At 44.3% G+C, this 18,729-nt stretch overlaps 1 protein-coding gene across 2 annotated transcripts in view; it reads left to right on the top strand.

Moving 5' to 3' along the window:
* The first annotated feature begins 2,471 nt into the window (after positions 1-2,471).
* SLC7A7 (solute carrier family 7 member 7) overlaps positions 2,472-18,729 on the top strand; it is a 68,357-nt gene continuing 52,099 nt past the window's right edge. Inside the window, exons 1-2 of one of the 2 annotated variants that reach the window (XM_073632247.1) lie at positions 2,474-2,626; positions 9,781-9,853. The gene's annotated coding sequence lies outside the window, so the exon portion shown is untranslated. Of the gene's footprint in view, positions 2,627-9,780; positions 9,854-18,729 lie in introns of both variants that reach the window. The other variant, XM_073632257.1, reaches the window with a different exon arrangement.

The raw sequence follows: 18,729 nt of genomic DNA, 5'->3' as shown, positions 1-18,729 counted from the left end.
CAGCCTATCATCCCATATACAGGAAAAAGCCTGTCCCTCCTATACATAACACAGCGCAGCCTATCATCCCATATACAGGACAAAGCCTGTCCCTCCTATACATACCACAGCGCAGCCTATCATCCTATATACAGGACAAAGCCTGTCCCTCCTATACATAACACAGCGCAGCCTATCATCCCATATACAGGACAAAGCCTGTCCCTCCTATACATACCACAGCGCAGCCTATCATCCCATATACAGGACAAAGCCTGTCCCTCCAATACATAACACAGCGCAGCCTATCAACCCATATACAGGACAAAGCCTGTCCCTCCTATACATAACACAGCGCAGCCTATCATCCCATATACAGGACAAAGCTTGTCCCTCCTGTACATAACACAGCGCAGCCTATCATCCCATATACAGGACAAAGCTTGTCCCTCCTGTACATAACACAGCGCAGCCTATCATCCCATATACAGGACAAAGCCTGTCCCTCCTATATATAACACAGCGCAGCCTATCATCACATATACAGGACAAAGCCTGTCCCTCCTATATATAACACAGCGCAGCCTATCATCACATATACAGGACAAAGCCTGTCCCTCCTATACATAACACAGCGCAGCCTATCATCACATATACAGGACAAAGCCTGTCCCTCCTATATATAACACAGCGCAGCCTATCATCACATATACAGGACAAAGCCTGTCCCTCCTATATATAACACAGCGCAGCCTATCATCACATATACAGGACAAAGCCTGTCCCTCCTATATATAACACAGCGCAGCCTATCATCCCATATACAGGACAAAGCCTGTCCCTCCTATATATAACACAGCGCAGCCTATCATCACATATACAGGACAAAGCCTGTCCCTCCTATATATAACACAGCGCAGCCTATCATCACATATACAGGACAAAGCCTGTCCCTCCTATATATAACACAGCGCAGCCTATCATCACATATACAGGACAAAGCCTGTCCCTCCTATATATAACACAGCGCAGCCCATCATCCCATATACAGGACAAAGCCTGTCCCTCCTATATATAACACAGCGCAGCCCATCATCCCATATACAGGAAAAAGCCTGTCCCTCCTATACATAACACAGCGCAGCCTATCATCCCATATACAGGACAAAGCCTGTCCCTCCTATACATACCACAGCGCAGCCTATCATCCTATATACAGGACAAAGCCTGTCCCTCCTATACATAACACAGCGCAGCCTATCATCCCATATACAGGACAAAGCCTGTCCCTCCTATACATAACACAGCGCAGCCTATCATCCCATATACAGGACAAAGCCTGTCCCTCCTATACATAACACAGCGCAGCCTATCATCCCATATACAGGACAAAGCCTGTCCGTCCTATACATAACACAGCGCAGCCTATCATCCCATATACAGGACACAGCCTGTCCCTCCTATACATAACACAGTGCAGCCTATCATCCCATATACAGGACACAGCCTGTCCCTCCTATACATAACACAGTGCAGCCTATCATCCCATATACAGGACACAGCCTGTCCCTCCTATACATAACACAGCGCAGCCTATCATCCCATATACAGGACACAGCCTGTCTCTCCTCTACGCAGGACACCATGGGGTTGATTTACCAAAACTGGAGAGTGAAAATCTGGTGCAGCTCTGCATAGTAGCCAATCAGCTTCTAACTTCAGCTTGTTCAATTAAAGGGATTGTAAAGCTTAATTTATTTAAAAACAAACAAACAAACATATCATACTTACCTCCACTGTGCAGCTTGTTTTGCACAGAGTGGCCCCAAACACCATCATCTGGGGTTCCTCGGCGGCTCTCGCAGCTCCTCCCCACATCAGATAACCTCCTAGCAGAAGCGCTCTCCCGGGGGGTTACCTTGCGGGTGCGCTCTCGAGTCCATCATTCGGTGGCTATAGCCGCCAAATGTATGACTCGGCCCTGCCCCCAGCGCCTGCGTCATTGGATTTGATTGACAGCAGGGGTCAATGGCTCGCTGCTATCAATCTATCCAATCAAGAGCCAAGAACCCCCGGGCAGAGGGACAGCGCATCCCCGCCGGGTGAAATTCCAGGGCTCAGGTAAGTAAAACGGGGGTTGGTCACTGTCATATGTTTTTTCACCTTAAGGCAAAAAACTTGATGGTTTACAACCCCTTTAAGCTTTGACAATAAAACCCGGCAGCTGATTGGTTACTATGTAGAGCTACACCAGATTTCGCACTCTCCAGTTTTAGTAAATAACCCCCAGCCTTTCACTCCCATACAGAGGACACAGCGTGTCCCTCTGTTCCAGTGTCATCTCCGTCATCCCTACTCCCAGCTGTGATGATGGGGGTCCTTATCAGACGTCAGCCTGTGTCCATCACCTTTCCTCTGCCTCCCTCCTCCCTCTGCTCCCTCTGCTCCCTCCTGCTTCCCTCCTCCTCCCCCAGCTGATAAGAAATGCTTTCTCCACAACTCTCAGAATTCGCTGAGTGATCTTGTCTTCTTTCGAAATCGCAGAGCTTCTGTACCTTGCACCCTCCCTCCCTGGCACCCAGCTATTATATGTCTTGTTTTTTCTTGCCTAACCCTCTTCAATCTCAGGGACAGCCGGAGGCAACAAGTAAGTGTGACCCCCCAATAAGTACCCCACCCCAGGACTCTACACTACCTGCTCAGCACAAGGGATGGGGCTGTCATTGTCATACAACACTCAGATGTTTGTTTATTACTGAAACTTGCATAGTGCAGGAGAGATCCAAGGATAAAGCCATTGTGCAAACACCAAGTAATGCTGATGTACCTAACAAAGGGATTGCTAGCATTTAAAGGGGGTGTACTATTGCCAGGACTGCTTTATGTGATGTATTAGCCTTTATTGTAGGAGCTGTGAGTCCATAGTTTAAATAACTTGTATACACACTTGTTGGATGTTTGTATACAAACGAATGCTGGCCATATACACAGACATTTATTTATCATTTTTGTTATTTATTTTGTATTATATTGCCTGAACAAGCAGCCAGCATGCTTCGAAAACCTATGTTACCATTTATTTAGTTTAGGCAATAAATGGTATTAACTTAATACTACACTTCTACTTGTTACTTTCTTTTATTACAGGTATTTATATAGCATTGATCTTCTACGTATTGTACACCCACACATCTATCTATCTATCTATCTATCTATCTATCTATAAATAAATAAATATATATATATATATATATATATATATATATATATACACACACACTTTATTACCAAATGTATTGGGGCACCTGTCTTTACACGCACATGAACTTTAATGGGATCCCAGTCCTACTCCTTAGGGTTCAATACGGAGTTGGCCCACCCTTTGCAGCTATAACTCGAATGTACAATGTATATGTAAAGCGCTGTGTAATTTGACGGCGCTATATAAATACCTTAAATAATAATAATAATAACAGCTTCAACAGGGAAGGCTGGGAAGGCTGTCCACAAGGTTTAGGAGTGTGTCTATGGGAATGTTTGACCATTCTTCCAGAAGCACACTTGTGAGGTCAGACACTGATGTTGGTTGAGAAGGCCTGGCTCGCAGTCTCCGCTCCAATTCATCCCAAAGGTGTTCTGTTGTGTTGAGGTCAGGTCTCTGTGTAGGCCAGTTAAGTTCCTCCACCCCAAAATCACTTATCCATGTCTTTATGGACCTTGCTTTGTGCACTGGTCCAAATTATTTGGTGGAAGGGGGATTATGATGTGGGGTTGTTTTTCAGGGGTTGGGCTTGGCCCCTTAGTTCCAGTGAAGAGAACTCTTAAGGCGTCAGCATACCAAGACATTTTGGACAATTTTATGCTCCCAACTTTGTGGGAACAGCTTGGGGATGGCCCCTTTCTGTTCCAACATGACTGCGCGCCAGTGCACAAAGCGAGTTCCATAAAGACATGGATGAGTGAGTTTGGGGTGGAGGAACTTGACTGGCCTCAACCCCATAGAACACCTTTGGGATGAATTGAATTGAGTGGAGACTGCAAGCCAGGCCTTCTCGTCCAACATCAGTGCCTGACCTCACAGATGCGCTTCTGGAAGAAACCTAAGAAACCTAAACCTAAAGCCTTCCCAGAAGAGTTGAAGCTGTTATAGCTGCAAAGGGTGGGCCAACTCAATATTGAACCCTACGGACTAAGACTGGGATCCCATTAAAGTTCATGAGCGTGTAAAGGCAGGTGTCCCAATACTTTTGAATATATATATATATATATATATATATATATATATATATATACTGTTATTGGAAGATTGCGTTGATCTGTGCAATCGTTTTCACAACGGAAAGCTGGTTGAGTCCCCATTCACACTTAAGTGTGAACATATATGGGCAATTTTGAAGCAGTTTTCAATTTTTTTTGCAGTTTGATGCATTTTTGAAGTGCAATGTGTGTGTTTTTCATGTGTTTTCAAGCCTCAGACTTTTTTCATTTTGGACCATGGAAAGTATCATCTCTGACATCTTATGTTGCTGTCTTCCTTTTATCTGCCAGAATAACTGTTAAGAGCAAAACATACGCTAAAATACTTCTTTTCAGGCACTTCCATTATTAGTCAATGGGGCCAAAAATGCACAATTCTGCCTTAAAAAAAGCTCATGTTTGCCTTCATGTGGCAAGCAACAAAGCGCTCAGGTGTAAACAAGCAACATTAAAAATAAAGGGGTTCTTCCTGTTGAGCATTGTCCGGCTTCAAGAAACGCATGACAAGATACTCAGGACCTGTTCAAATCTGAGCATTTTGGGATTGCGGGCAGAATCATGCAATTCTGCCTGCGATTCCAGAATTGCAGCAAACCATGGGACACACTTGCGGGGCTATTATTTCTTAATGGCATCTGAAACGCGGTGTGATTTTGCCGCCATTGTGGTGAGACAAAACGCATGAAAATTGTGGCAAGTAACCCAATGTGAAACGCGCCTGGCTCGGTGCCAAAGTTTTTTACATAAGCTACTTTGTCACATTTTTGGAGCTGACAAAGGCCCATTCGAAATAAATGGTGGCACTCCAAAAAACACACCACAAAATCGCCCCCCCCCCAAAAAAAAAAAAAAAAAAAGCTACACTGCTGCCGTGTCGCTCAGGTGAGAACAAAGTGTGAATAGGGGCTAACATTGGTTGCTAGAGAGTTGTTCTTTGTATGGCCAGTTTTTGATGATCTTGCACACTTATCGTCGCAGTTCACATTAAAGACATATACAGGGCAGACGCATACCTCCCAACATTTTGAGATGGGAATGAGGGACACCTACTAGCAAATGTATGTAGGCATAGGACACGCCCCCTGCCACACCCCCCTTAAAGGAGAATTGACCCCCCCAAAAAAGTTAATCAAATCCACAAGTGCTTTTTTTTACCACTACTATTCCTTTATATTGGCTTTTAAAAGTTACAAATGCAGTAATTTAGAAATCAGAAGAAAGGTTTAGCACTGAAAAACACTTTTTGAAAGTTAAAAAGTGCATTTTATATACAAAGATATAGATTAGAGCAAAATGAGGGACAAATGAGGAAGAAAGAGGGACAGAGGGACTTTGTTCCAAATCAGGGACAGTCCCTCGAAATCAGGGACAGTTTGGAGCTATGCAGACCTGTGACGGTTTTTGGAACTTTTTTTGTGATACGCGTTCCTCCCCCTTCCCATTGGTGGAAATGTGTGTTCCCTGGTTTTTAAAAGACTGTTTTTGCTGCTACATTGCAGTGGATTACTTCTATGCTCTACAGAACTGTGTTCACCCTTAAACAAAACAAAATTTGGTTATACAAACGCTGCGACCATAGGGGAAGAGATGAAAAACCTGTGGGACAGGTAAGAGGGACATGGTATATAATGGTAAGGATTAGCGAGGAAAGGGATTCCTTCTGACTTTATTTTTCAGGAAAAAAAGAATGGAATGATAGAAGAGGAATTGTGTTGTGCTTAGTGTTTGTGAATGGTACAGGATGCTGAGCTCCTGGCACTGAGACAAGGTAGGAAGTGTTTGCAGCTCCAGAATCACAGTGTACTTAGCTGTAAGGGCAAAGTCGTATTAGAAGCCAATATAACAGTAACAGAAAAACAACTCCAGCGCTGCAAGAAAGGGCTGAAAGTTTCGAGTTAAATTACAAGTGCTGTTTATAGCCCTGAGAATGATTATGGGGACATTGCTCTTCAATCCTACTCATTAATGACTAACTTCCTAGAATCCCCTTCGCTTATCATTGACTATAGGTGAAGCTGCTGGTTCAGGCTTCTTTTATCAGACAAGCAGTAAACACATTGCTCTAATGATGTGAAAGTTTTATCACTTTATTCCACCACTTATTATGCGATATTAATCTCTCCGTTTTTGTTCAGCAGCTCATTTATTCTCCTACTGAGTATACAGCTTCTTTATATTTAAAGAGGAAGTAAACCCTCCTGCAAAAAAAAAAAAAAAAAAAAACTAAAAACACACCCTGCAAGATAAAGGCATAATGAGCTAGTATGCATAGCATACTAGCTCATTATGAATTACTTACCCGAGAACGAAGCCCCTGCAGCCGTCCTCGTCTCCCCCTCAGGCCGCTGACATGTCGCCCGGGGCTTGCTTCCGGGTATCACGGCTCTGGTGCTGTGATTGGCCGGAGCTGAGATGACGTCACTCCCGCGCATGCGCGCGGGAGCCGCCGCGAATGGCACAGTACAACTGAAGCAACGGCACGTACGTGCCATTGCTTCAGTTGGCTCAAGTGCGCATGTGCCGCATGATGTCGGCACATGCAAATACAGGGATATCTCCTAAACCGTGCAGGTTTAGGAGATATCCAGTACAGCTACAGGCAAGCCTAATTATAGGCTTGCCTGTAGTTTAAAGTGGTTGTAAAGGGCTTGCAACCACTTTAAATCCTTGTCTATGCACTGCGAGGGGGGCGCAATGCGGGGGAATCAGACACTGCACCCAGGCAATAGGGGATTAGGGTGTGCCCACGCACACCTGGCACACCCCCTGTGCGCGCCTATGTTCCAGTTTAGACCCTATACCAGTGATGTAACCTTGGCACCATAGATGTTTTGGAACTACATTTCCCATGATGCTCATGCACTCTGCATTGTAGTTGAGCATCCTGGGAAATGTAGTTCCAAAGCATCTGGGGTGCCAAGGTTCGCCATCTATGCCCTATACACACTATTAGATTTTCTGCAGATTTTTTTCTTTAGATTTACCAAAACCATGTAGCATACCTCCTAACTTTTTGAGATGGGAATGAGGGACACCTATCAGCAAAAGTATGCAGGCATAGGACACACCCCTTGCCACGCCCCCTTAAAGGAGAATTGTACAAAAAAACAAGATTGGTTAAACCCATAAATGTTTTTTTTACCACTACGATTCCTTTATATTGGCTTTTGGAATTTACAAATGCAGCAATTTAGATGAAAGGTTTAGCGCTGGAAAACACGTTTTGATAGATAAAACGTGCATTTAATATACAACTATATGGATCAGACCAAAATGAGGGACAAATGAGGAGGAATGAGGGACAGAGGGACATTGCTCCAAATCAGGGACAGTTGGGAGCTATGAATGTAGTACAAGGGCCTGCCTGATTGCATACACATTGAAACTCTTAAGGTTTGACCTCATATTATATGGTTTTGATGAATCTGAAGACAAAAATCTGATGAAAATCTAATAGTGTGTATGGGGTCTAAGCTGATGCCATGATCACTGCCCCAGTGGACGATTGTTCGTCCGTTTTTTTGTGGCATGCTAGTCTCATGTCTAGTCTAGTGAAGAGGTTACTCACCATATGAAAATTCTCGTATGACAAAGTACAACTTCAGAAGTGATGTAATGTGTTGAATAGTTTTGTATCTATTCTTTAGTTTCTGAGCATGCGTAGTCTTGCTCTTATGATTTTTTGTGGACAAAAACCAATTAAATGAAAATCGGACGTTGTGTTCACATCCGACAAAAAATGTTATAGTCTGCACATCCAGCTTTTGTCGTACGAAAAAGCTTCTCACAGCAGTGGGTCCGGTGCGTCCCTGTTTACCGATTTCTGACCCAAAGACGCACAGGACTCTTTCCAAATGCGGACTGAGGCCGCCCCAGAGCTGTGTAAACCGGCTCCACAGAGAGCCAGGAACACTCCTCTCCTGTTATGCAAATTTGATGCAGGGAAACCCGCAGTGCCGGCCACTCTTGCAGGGCGCAGGGGTGCCACCCCCCTAATCCATGTGTCAGACGCATGGATTCCAATGGGTTTTTTTTTTTTTTTTTTTCGAAGCGCATGATTAGACTGGCTTCAGAACACTGCGCCCGGAGCCCATCCAGTTGTGTGACATTAGCGAATAAATATTTGCTAAAGTCTTCCTGTTTCTTCTCCTGGCCAATCAGGAAGTGGGTCCTGAGACCTGATTGGCTCGGAGTCCTAAGACCCGATTGGCCGCAAGTCCTAACTCCTGATTGGGGAAAAGCAACCGCCGGGACTCGAGAGGAGACGTAGGGGAGCAGGGCTTGTCAGGCGACGAGCGAGTGATGCGGCGATCGATCGAGCAAGCGCCGGTGGGGGAGGGGTTGTTTGGTTGGTTGGCTGGTTGGGGGGCACCACTGGAAACCTGCATCAAATTCTCACATGTGTGAACCCAGCCTAACAGTAAAACACAATGGGTGGATGTCTCCTTTGGGCTGGTTCAATTGTATTTGGAATTAATCTATGTTGTCACAGGCATACCCGCAGAAGAAATTCCTGTTTCAAGGGAAATTTGAGCTTAGGTTTTGTTATGTCTATTGTTTGCATGGATAGATGATTTTAAGTGGCCATATACTTTAGCGTTAGTTACAACTCTACTTCCTCCTCTCCTCTTCCTATCTCTGTTGGGGTCCCCCAAAGTTCTATTCTTGGGCCTCTCCTATTTTCAATCTACACCTCCTCCCTCATCATTTTGGAGTATCTTGTGAGCCTAAGCTCCTCTTCTGTTGAAATTCTTAAGCAATAAATGCTAAAAAGATGTCCCCTAGACCTTTGATGGTCCACGAGAAAATGTTGGTGGTTCCCGGCGGTTTTGCCACAAATCAACATTGTGGCGGATGTATAGGGCCCAATGTTTCCAGTGTTGTTCTCGGTGCGCGCTGACAGTCAATAATGTCAGCACACATTTATACACAATGCCTCCTCTGTAGTTCTGGCTCCTGTGAACTCAGAGGGAGGCACCAGGAGCAGTGCAATTTGGACATTTTCACTTAGGGGTGTACTGACTTTTGTTGCTAGCGGTTTAGACATTAATGGCTGTGTGTTGAGTTATTTTGAGGGAACAGCAAATTTACACTGTTATACAAGCTGTACACTCACTACTTTACGTTGTAGCAAAATGCCATTTCTTCAGTGTTGTCACATGAAAAGATATAATAAAATATTTACAAAAATGTACAGGGGTGTACTCACTTTTGGGAGATACTGTATGTGTGTGTATATATATATATATATATATATATATATATATATATATATATATATATATATATATTAGGGTTAGTGTCAAAGCATTGTGAAAGATATAATTGGAGACAAGCAAGAAATGAAATATTCACGTTGATTTCCCGTAATGGTTTGCTGTTGTATGGAATTTTAAAGGAAACCTGTACTAGGAAAATATAAAGGTTGCCATGGTTTAGCTCTCCTACTGGAAAAGCCAGTTGACCGGCTGACCATTGGCTTTAGTGCTGTGAGCACAGACTGGATATGGATATCTGACTTTCTAATCTGCATGTTTGTTCCAGGTGAAACAACCTGACAAGTAGTATTCTTTTAAGAAAGTCCGTGCCCGCAACCTCCGTATTTCTCTTAGTGCAGGTCAGTATTATAATTGTTATATATATATTAGTGTGTGATTTTTGACAATCTCAAGATATCTAAGCATTAAGGAGAGTATTTGAATAGAGCTTGAGTATGAAAAATATTTGTTCTTCATGTGCAGATGAAGACTGGATCAAGTATACCTTTGAGTGCCTTAGATAAGAGAACCTTTGAATACATATTATCTGGTATAGTTTTGGTATGACACTACCCATGTGGTCTCTGAGGTCAGTAGATAAGGGCAGTAAGTAAGGATCTCTGGGAATGACAGATAAGTTTTCTAAGGATTACTTGACACTAAGTTATATAGATAGAAAATATTCTTCCAATAATCCTGTTTGTCATACACCTTGCATAAGGCTGCACACACTTGCACAGATCTTTCCTGAGTTTAGATTGATAAGCTTAAAGGGGTTGTAAACTCTCAAGGTTTTTACACCTTAATACATTCTATGCATTAAGGTGAAAAACCTTCTGTAGTGCAGCCGCCCCCCAGATCCCCCCATTTGCTTACCTAAACCCGATCGTTCCAGCGATGGGGACAAGCACAGCAGCTCCAGCGGCCGTCTCGGGTCCTCATTGGATAGATTGATAGCAGCGGGAGCCAATTGGCTCCCGCTGCTGTCAATCAAATCCAGTGACTTGGGGGCGGGGCCAAGTCCTGCTGTCTGTATCAGTGTACGCAGCAGCAGGACTCGGGAGCGCACCCACGCGAGTGTCCCCATGGAAAGAGACTCTCCGTGGGGGCACTTGAGAAGAGAAGGAGCCAGGAGTGCCGCTGAGGTACCCTAGAGGAGGAAGATCGGGGCCGCTCCGTGCAAAACTTTTGCACAAAGGAGGTAAGTATAACATGTTTGTTATTAAAAAAAACCCCAAAAAACGGACCTTTACAACCCCTTTACAAGGAGCCCGTGCTTATTAGACCCCTTTCACACTGGGGCGCTTTGCAGGCACTACAGCACTAAAAATAGTGCCCTGAAAGAGCCGCTGCTGTGTCTCCAATGTGAAAGCCCCGAGTGCTTTCACACTGGAGCGGTGCGCTGGCAGGATGCTAAAAAAAGTCCTGCTAGCAGCATCTTTGGAGCGGTGAAGGAGTGGTGTATACACCGCTCCTGCCCATTGAAATCAATGGGGCAGCGTGGCTATACTGGTGGCATAGCGCAGCGCTTTGCGGTGGTTTTAACCGTCTCTCGGCTGCTAGCGGGGGGGGTAAAAGCATCCCGCTAGTGGCCGAATAGCGCCGCAAAATTGACGGTAAATCGCCGCTAAAAATAACGGCGTTTTACCGCCGACGCACCCACCGCCCCAGTGTGAAAGGGGCCTTACAATCTTCAAAGCAAAAAAAAAAAGATCCACAACACCATATCAGTTAGGCTAAGTTCACATTGACGTTAAAAGCAGGCATTTGAGAAGTGTTAAAAACATTCCTCAAACGCCTATGCAAAATGATACAAAGGACAGGGCTTGCTCACACTATCAAAACATGAAACGTTAGTGTCGAATCGCTTCAAAATTCTAGCATGTTGAGTGAGGAGATGTTTGAAGCCTTTCAACGCCTCCCATTCAAGTCTATGGTAACGCTTCGCAAACGCTGTGGCAGAAAGTTGCATTGCAGTTGCGGGGCGTTAAATTAGCTTATTAATTTTGTGGAGGAGTTATAACGCGCATGATCACTCGTCAAACACTTCAAAACTGCCCATACGGTGTTTGGGGAGCATTTTTAACTGCTCATTAACGCCTGTAAAACGCCAGTCCAATGCCCATACTAGAGCTCATTAAAGTGAGTCTAACACCCATACTAATGCTATAGAAGTGATTGTTAAGCATTCGAAATTTAGAATTTAGTGTGAGCAAGCCCTAACGATCACCAACCAGCATGATTAAAGTTAGCTATAGATATTATGTGATACTCACCACACATAAAGTGATTTTAAGTGCCAGTTCACACAGGGGTGGCTTCAAAGTCTCCCTGACTCTGAAGCCGCCCCGTACAGCACGACTTCAGCGCGGCTTGTAAAACGACCTCTGTATAGAAGTCAATGCAAGCCGCTCCAAAGTTGCCCCCAAGTAGTACAGGAACCTTTTTCTAAGTTGGAGCGACTTGAGTTGCTCCTATTAGAATGGTTCCATTGCATTGCATGGAGCTTGAATTGTCCGGTGGCTAAGTCGCCTGACAGGTGTGTGAACCAACACTAAAGGCAGAATTAAAAAAATAAATAAAATGAAATAAACATGTCATACTTACCTGCTCTGTGTAATGGTTTTGCATATAACAGCCCCGATTCTCCTCTTCTCGGATCGCCCGCCATCACTCCTGGCCCCTTCCTACTGCCAATTGCTCCCAGAGCTAGCAGCTTGCTATGGGGGCACCCGAGCAAGGTCACTCCCACTCACACTGAGGCTGAGGCTCTCATGCATGTCACTGGATCGATATGGAGCTCAGGTAAGTATGGGGGGGGGGCTGCTGCACACCAAAGCTTTTTTACATTCATGTATAGCTGGCCATACACTTAAAGATTTTTTTCACTCAACCTGTGCGCTGTATGAAGGAAATCAGATTCCTCAATCCACGCTAAACAGCGCAGATTGAGGAGTCGCCACTGCTGGTTATTGTATTTTGACAGCCAGCGACACCCTGAACAGTGCCGGCATCTGATTGGTTACAGGCGCTGTTTGGTCAACAACAATTTTCTACCTAGTTCCTTCCACAAAAGTCGGTCGACTTTTGTCAAGCTAGGTGGTTCCAAGCCAACAGGGTAGCTTTAAAATGTAAGTTCACCTTTTCTGAAACAATAAAAAGGTGAACTAACACCGTACACCCTCCCCACCCCCACCCCCGTGGTCCCTGCTGTACATAGCTCTGTGGGTGATGAGCAATAAGTGCCAACTGAAAACCCACTATTTTTTTTAGTTTTGGATAGTTTTTGGATAGAGTGGAGAGGGATAAGAACACCTGTTTTTATTGCTGTATGTGCTCCCGTTAGGGAGATTCACCTTCTCTATTTGTCCTGTTTACCGTTATCACTGAAAGTGAAAGTAAAAGAAAATCTCAAATTTTGGATTGTCCTCAGAAAAGTAATAGAGGGGACATCTTCCAATGGGGACAGTGGTTCTGTTGATCTGTGGGTCACCAAGGAATTCCCTTAATTTGCTGGGATTTCCTCTCACTTCCTGTGTGGCTATAGGACAGGAAATGACTGGAAATCTCCGCAATGGGACACAGATGGTGGGAAAAAATCTGCCGTGGGTTATAACCCTCCTTACTCTATCCAAAATGAAAAAAAAAACGAAAAAAAAAAGTTATGGCCATATTTCTACTTCAGATGAACACTAAACCATATCCTTAGTCTCCAAAAACCATATCCATATCCATCCACTACTTAATGGCCCTGTTTTCTATTTTTCATGAAATAGTTTTTTACTGTTTTTTTTTCTGCTCCCTTGTAATGTCCTCCATGAGTTCCTGGGACCTCTCCTTTTCCGCCTAACTTCCATTTGTTTCAAATGAGCAGTGCACGTTAGTGGCTGTCATATGTACTGCTCTATGCACACTACAAATCCCATAGTTCACAGTCCCTAGTCCATCTTGGAAGTGAACAAAGAGAAGGTGACTTTGTTCCTGCATACAGTGGGACCATGGAGAACAAAGAAGGTAGCCACCCTCTAAAAGAAAGTCAGATCACAGCAGCAAAAAACAAAAAAAGGAATATGGAGATTTTAATGAGCCCGCGAGAAGGTACTTTTAAAAATGATAAAAAGGCTTTTTTTCTCTTTTCTAAAAATAACAAACATGCCATACTTACCTGCTCTGTGGAGTGGTTTTGCACAGAGCAGCCCCGATCGATCCTCCTCTTCTTGGGTCTCTCGCCAGCGCTCCTGGCCCCTCCCTCCTGCCTAGTGCCCCCAGAGCAAGCAGCTTGCAATGGGGGCATCCAAGCAGCCCTACCCCCCCTCTCTCCTCATTGGCTTACTGGCTGTGAATGACAGCAGCGGGAGCCAATGAAGAGTGAGAGTCCCTGGAGAGCTGAGGTTCTCATGCATATCACTGGATTGCGATGGGGCTCAGGTACTGTATGTATTGGGGGGGCCTGCTGCACAGAGAAGGTTTTTTTTACCTTTGAATGCACGAAGGTAAAAAACCTTGAGCCTTTACAACCACTTTTAAGTTAAAGCAGAACTTCAGTAATTTTTTCAACTTTCCATCTATTAAATTCTCTGCCCTTGTTGTTTTAACTTTGGATAGTAAAACATTTTTTTTCTGCCAGTAAATAACTTATACAGCACACTGCCTGTTTCTTTTCTGGTCATTAGCCTAGGCTTGTGACATCATGCACAGCTCTCTCTCTCACTCTAGTGAGAGTTTGCCAGGAAGGGAGGGGGGATGAGTAATAAGAGAGCCAATGAGAGCTGCAGAGCTGGAGGTGTGTCTGTGTGAATTCAGGAAGTGAACAGGCAGCAGCTTCAGCTGCCCACAGCTAAAATGGATGCAGCCAGACTTAGTGGAGGGAGATTTCTGAAGCATATTTGGCAAGTACAGAATCACAGTGTATATAAAATAATATGCAAAGTGGTTGGAGGGAAGCTTCAGAATGGCAAAGATGTTTTTATTACAAATTATGTGAGCAGACTGCAGTTCCTCTTTAAGAATACATACTTGACTAGAATTAGCTTTTTTAAAATCAGAGTTTAGTGTCACTTAAAAAAAAACACACACACAGAGAAATAGAAATGGTCAAAAATGTGAGCTTTTTTATTACATTTTATTATTACAAAAGGTCTTTCCAAAATGTCTATTCAAAGCAATTCTGTCACAAAGAATTTTTAAAAGAATATCTCCTGCATCAGAAGACTGTAAATATTTACAGGTCTGACCAATGGCGAGTCTGAACTCCACTGTCATCATGCAGTACATCCTTGTGTAAAGCCTTTGGCATTCAGCACTTCTGTGAGCGTTGAATGCCTTCATCCCCCCACAGCACAGGTGGTTCCTTCTGCCAGCCCCTATGTCACCACAGAATATACTAGTCAGAGGAAGGTACCACAGGGTGCACAGGGGACACAGACATTTGACACACCTAGAAGGGTTAAAAGCCAAAGATTTTGCAGAGGAGAAAAAAACTCCAGAATAGACTAAAACATAAGGCTCATTGCTGCCTGTTAAGTAGCTAAAACATTGACCAGTTATATCAACATGGTAAGCTAAAATATGATTTATATATAATTCTGAATAATCTGAGACATGACTGGCAAAAAAATGCATCGTACATGGATGACTTTATAAACAGTTCAAAGAGAAGAGAAGAGCCCAGATCTTTGGGTCTGTTTTCTTGTTATGTAAATGAAGCCAATAATCCAATCAATAATCTTCCATTATTTACTGCCTAGCTGTATCATTTTGCACAGATGGCTGATTCACAATTAACTTTTCCAGACATCTGAATGCAAAAGTAAGCAGATCTGGCTATTCATCAAGTGGATCACTTGCATAAATCCCTATGGCAGATGACCTGTGTAGGCCCTTTTGTACGGACATCTGCTGTCTATACTTACAGACAAGGGTGAAGATGATCCTGTCTTTGAATGGCATTATTCAGAGCATTGTACTTGTTTTACAACCTCACATCTGACATTGTACTACCAGATTGTTTGCATGGGCTTAAAGTAAACCACAGTCATGTCACAGTGCTGTAGAGCAGACAGAAACAATGCATTAATATCTTTTGTTTTTACATTAATATTAGGGAAAAAGTGATAGTAGCTGAAAAAAAGAAAGTTGAGCACTGTACTTGATTCATTTTATTTACTCCAAGACCTCCATTTATTTATCTGTGTCCCAAAACAGGAAGTGAGAGTAAAGCCGCGTACACACGGGCGGACTTTTCGACCGGACTGGTCCGACTGACTTTCCGACGGACTTTCAACGGACTTCCGACGGACTTTCTAACGAACGGACTTGCCTACACACGATCACACCAATGTCCGACGGATTCGTACGTGGTGACGTACACCAGACTAAAATAAGGAAGTTGATAGCCAGTAGCCAATAGCTGCCCTAGCGTCGGTTTTTGTCCGTCAGGACTAGCATACAGACGAGCGGATTTTCTGGGTCCGGCGGACTTACGACGTAAAGATTTGAAGCATGTTCCAAATCTAAAGTCCGTCAGATTTGCGACTGGAAAAGTCCGCTGAAGGTCCGATGAAGCCCACACACGATCGGATTGTCTGCCGGACTCTGTCCGTCGGACCAGTCCGGTGGAAGAGTCCGACCGTGTGTACGCTGCATAAGTCCCTCCGAAGTGAGTCAATCCCTGGTTGTCCCCTCTGGAAGATTTCCTCTCTATTACTGTTCTGGTGACAACTCAAAAAACTTTCACTTATGGTGATAATGGTAAATAGGACAAATAGCGAGGGTGAATCTCCCTTAAGGGGACACAGACTGCAAAAAAAGAAAAAAACCTGACAGGTGTCCTAATCTCTCCTCACTATATCCAAAACTAAAAAAGACGTTGCCTTTAGTTGTACTTTGCAAAAAAAATTGCACATTTATAAAGCGCAATTGGGACTTAAATGACTTGAATGAGAGGGAATGGCTGAGAGTAGGAGAGTCCAGATCTGTAACTTGTAAGGCCGGCCATACACAAGATTCTGGAAGGCTGGTGTTTTGTCAGATTAGCAAACCTGTGAGATTAGCATGCTTGCCGTTGCTTTTAAAATTCAACAACAAAACAGTCAGACGGATTTTTAAATACGTACTGTATTTCACTATATAACCTGAGTTTACTGGTAAAAGTAAGAGTGAAATGCATGACTCCAGTGGGTGTAACAAGATGTCCGCTTGCGACCTTTTCACTGTATCCTTACTGTGGACGAGTGCGGGGTGTAGCAAGATGGTGGCGATGGAACGTCACTTCCGTTACAAATTCTGACGAAACACCGGCCTAAAGATCATGTGACTGGCCTTTCATCCAATCATAGAGTTCTCCCTGCTTAACAGTGCAGGATGAGCACACCAAACACTCCATACTGTGTTGCAGAGAGGCAAGGCAGTGACATCATGCTCTCCACCTCTTCCAATCAGAGAACATTTTGCATTCATTAAGACGATACAAAGCGTTCTCTAAATGGTGCTGGTGCCAAGCAGCATGCCTCCTGTGTCCAGAATGCATCAGGCCAACTGCTCAGCACAGGACCCGGAAGCAAGTGGAGATCACTGGAGTAGCAATGTAGTATCATTTATTTCAGTGATTTCCAGCTTCCAGGGGCATCAGCAAGGTATGGTATATACTGTATATCAGGGGTGTCAAACTCAATTTCATTGTGGGCCGCATCAACATTAGGGTCACCCCCAGAGGGCCAGTTCTATCTGTAGCCCCCACCATCAGAAGTCAAGAGTCCCCACTCTCTCTTACATCACAGTGCACCCCCATTGCCATGTGCTGCTGCCGGGAAGGAGCTGGGGGCAGAGCTGGGAAGCAGAAAGTGCAGGGTCTGGAGGAGGACCAGAGGAGGGCTGGAGTCAGCTGCCAGAGTCTGCTGAATGCTGAGACCGGGGGGGTGTGAGGGACAAGTCTCTGAGGCTGCACGGAGAAGTGCAGGATTTGGCAGAGGAGTTCCGTTCTCCTCTCTGTTGCCATCTGCTGAGACAAGGTAGGTCAGAGATGAGGGAGATGCAGCAGAGGGCCACAATAAATGGCCCATGGGCCTTGTGTTTGACACATATGCTTTACATAGTTACATTGGTTCAAGTCGGTCCAATGTAAATATGTAATAATAATTCGCCACAGCAGATTGCCCTAATGTAAATTGACCTTAACAGTTCAGAAATTACATTCTCCTTATTTCTGCCAGTACAGGTTCTAGCTCTCAGCAGTCAAAGGGAAAAGGGGAAGCTCCACTTGTTTGCTTCCTCCCCCCCTCCGCTGCCACATTTGGCACCTTTCGGGGTGGGGAAGTGGATACTTGTCAAAACCAGGTACTCGCTCCAAATTCCGCGTAAGATCAGTGCAATCGTTGTGCGGCGATCTACGCAATTTCCGTCCCCTTTTCCTTCCCCACTGCTGTCTTCTGGGAGACACACAGATCCCAAAAGACATCGGGACCATTCAGAAAGCGCAATGCGACTCGCGTATGTGCAATAGGAAGTGGGCAGTAAACTTCCTGTTTCCCTTCGTAAGAATGCCGGCGCCTGCACCCGGAGCCGATGGATGGATTGGATTGGGGTGCCGACATTGCGGGGTTCCTGGACAGGTAAGTGTCCTTATATTAAAAGTCAGCAGCTACAGTATTTGCAGCTGCTAACTTTTAATTTTTTTTTTCCGGGCTGAAACTCCGCTTTAATGTCAGTTAAAAGGGAGTTCTCAGTGCGTTTTCTGATGACTAATGCACACAAATCTATATAGTTGATTTGCAGCACTGGGTAAAGATAAAGGCGTACTGCAGCATATGTCCTGATTTGACATTACCTTTATATCAATGCACCAGGAGCCACCTCCACTTTACAAACTCAAGAGATTAGTAATGGTTTACCATAAGCCATGGCCAGGATTTCTTTAGCATTAGATGCTTTTTTTTGCATCTACCCTGTTTAGTACAATCTACCATACTTTTTTTTTCCCCTTACACCTGCAGCAGTCCACAGTGGATCATTTTTCAGAGAGCAGCATAGGTGCAGCTGGCAGGCATTCAGGAGGTGAAAAAAATGCCCATTCAAAAACAGGGTTTTTGAATGGGACTACCACGCCACAACCATGACTCTAGCATTTAGTTCGCCCAAATAAATGGGTCACGTTTATGCCCACCTGAACGCAACATGGGGTATAATTTTTACCATACCTCCCAACTTTTTGAGATGGGAATGAGGGACTTCTATTAGC

Source organism: Aquarana catesbeiana, linkage group LG01 (assembly GCF_042186555.1).
Source record: "Aquarana catesbeiana isolate 2022-GZ linkage group LG01, ASM4218655v1, whole genome shotgun sequence".
NCBI classification, from domain to species: Eukaryota; Metazoa; Chordata; class Amphibia; order Anura; family Ranidae; genus Aquarana; species Aquarana catesbeiana.
Note: the sequence above shows the minus strand (reverse complement) of the source record. Positions and strands in the feature narration are given on the sequence as shown.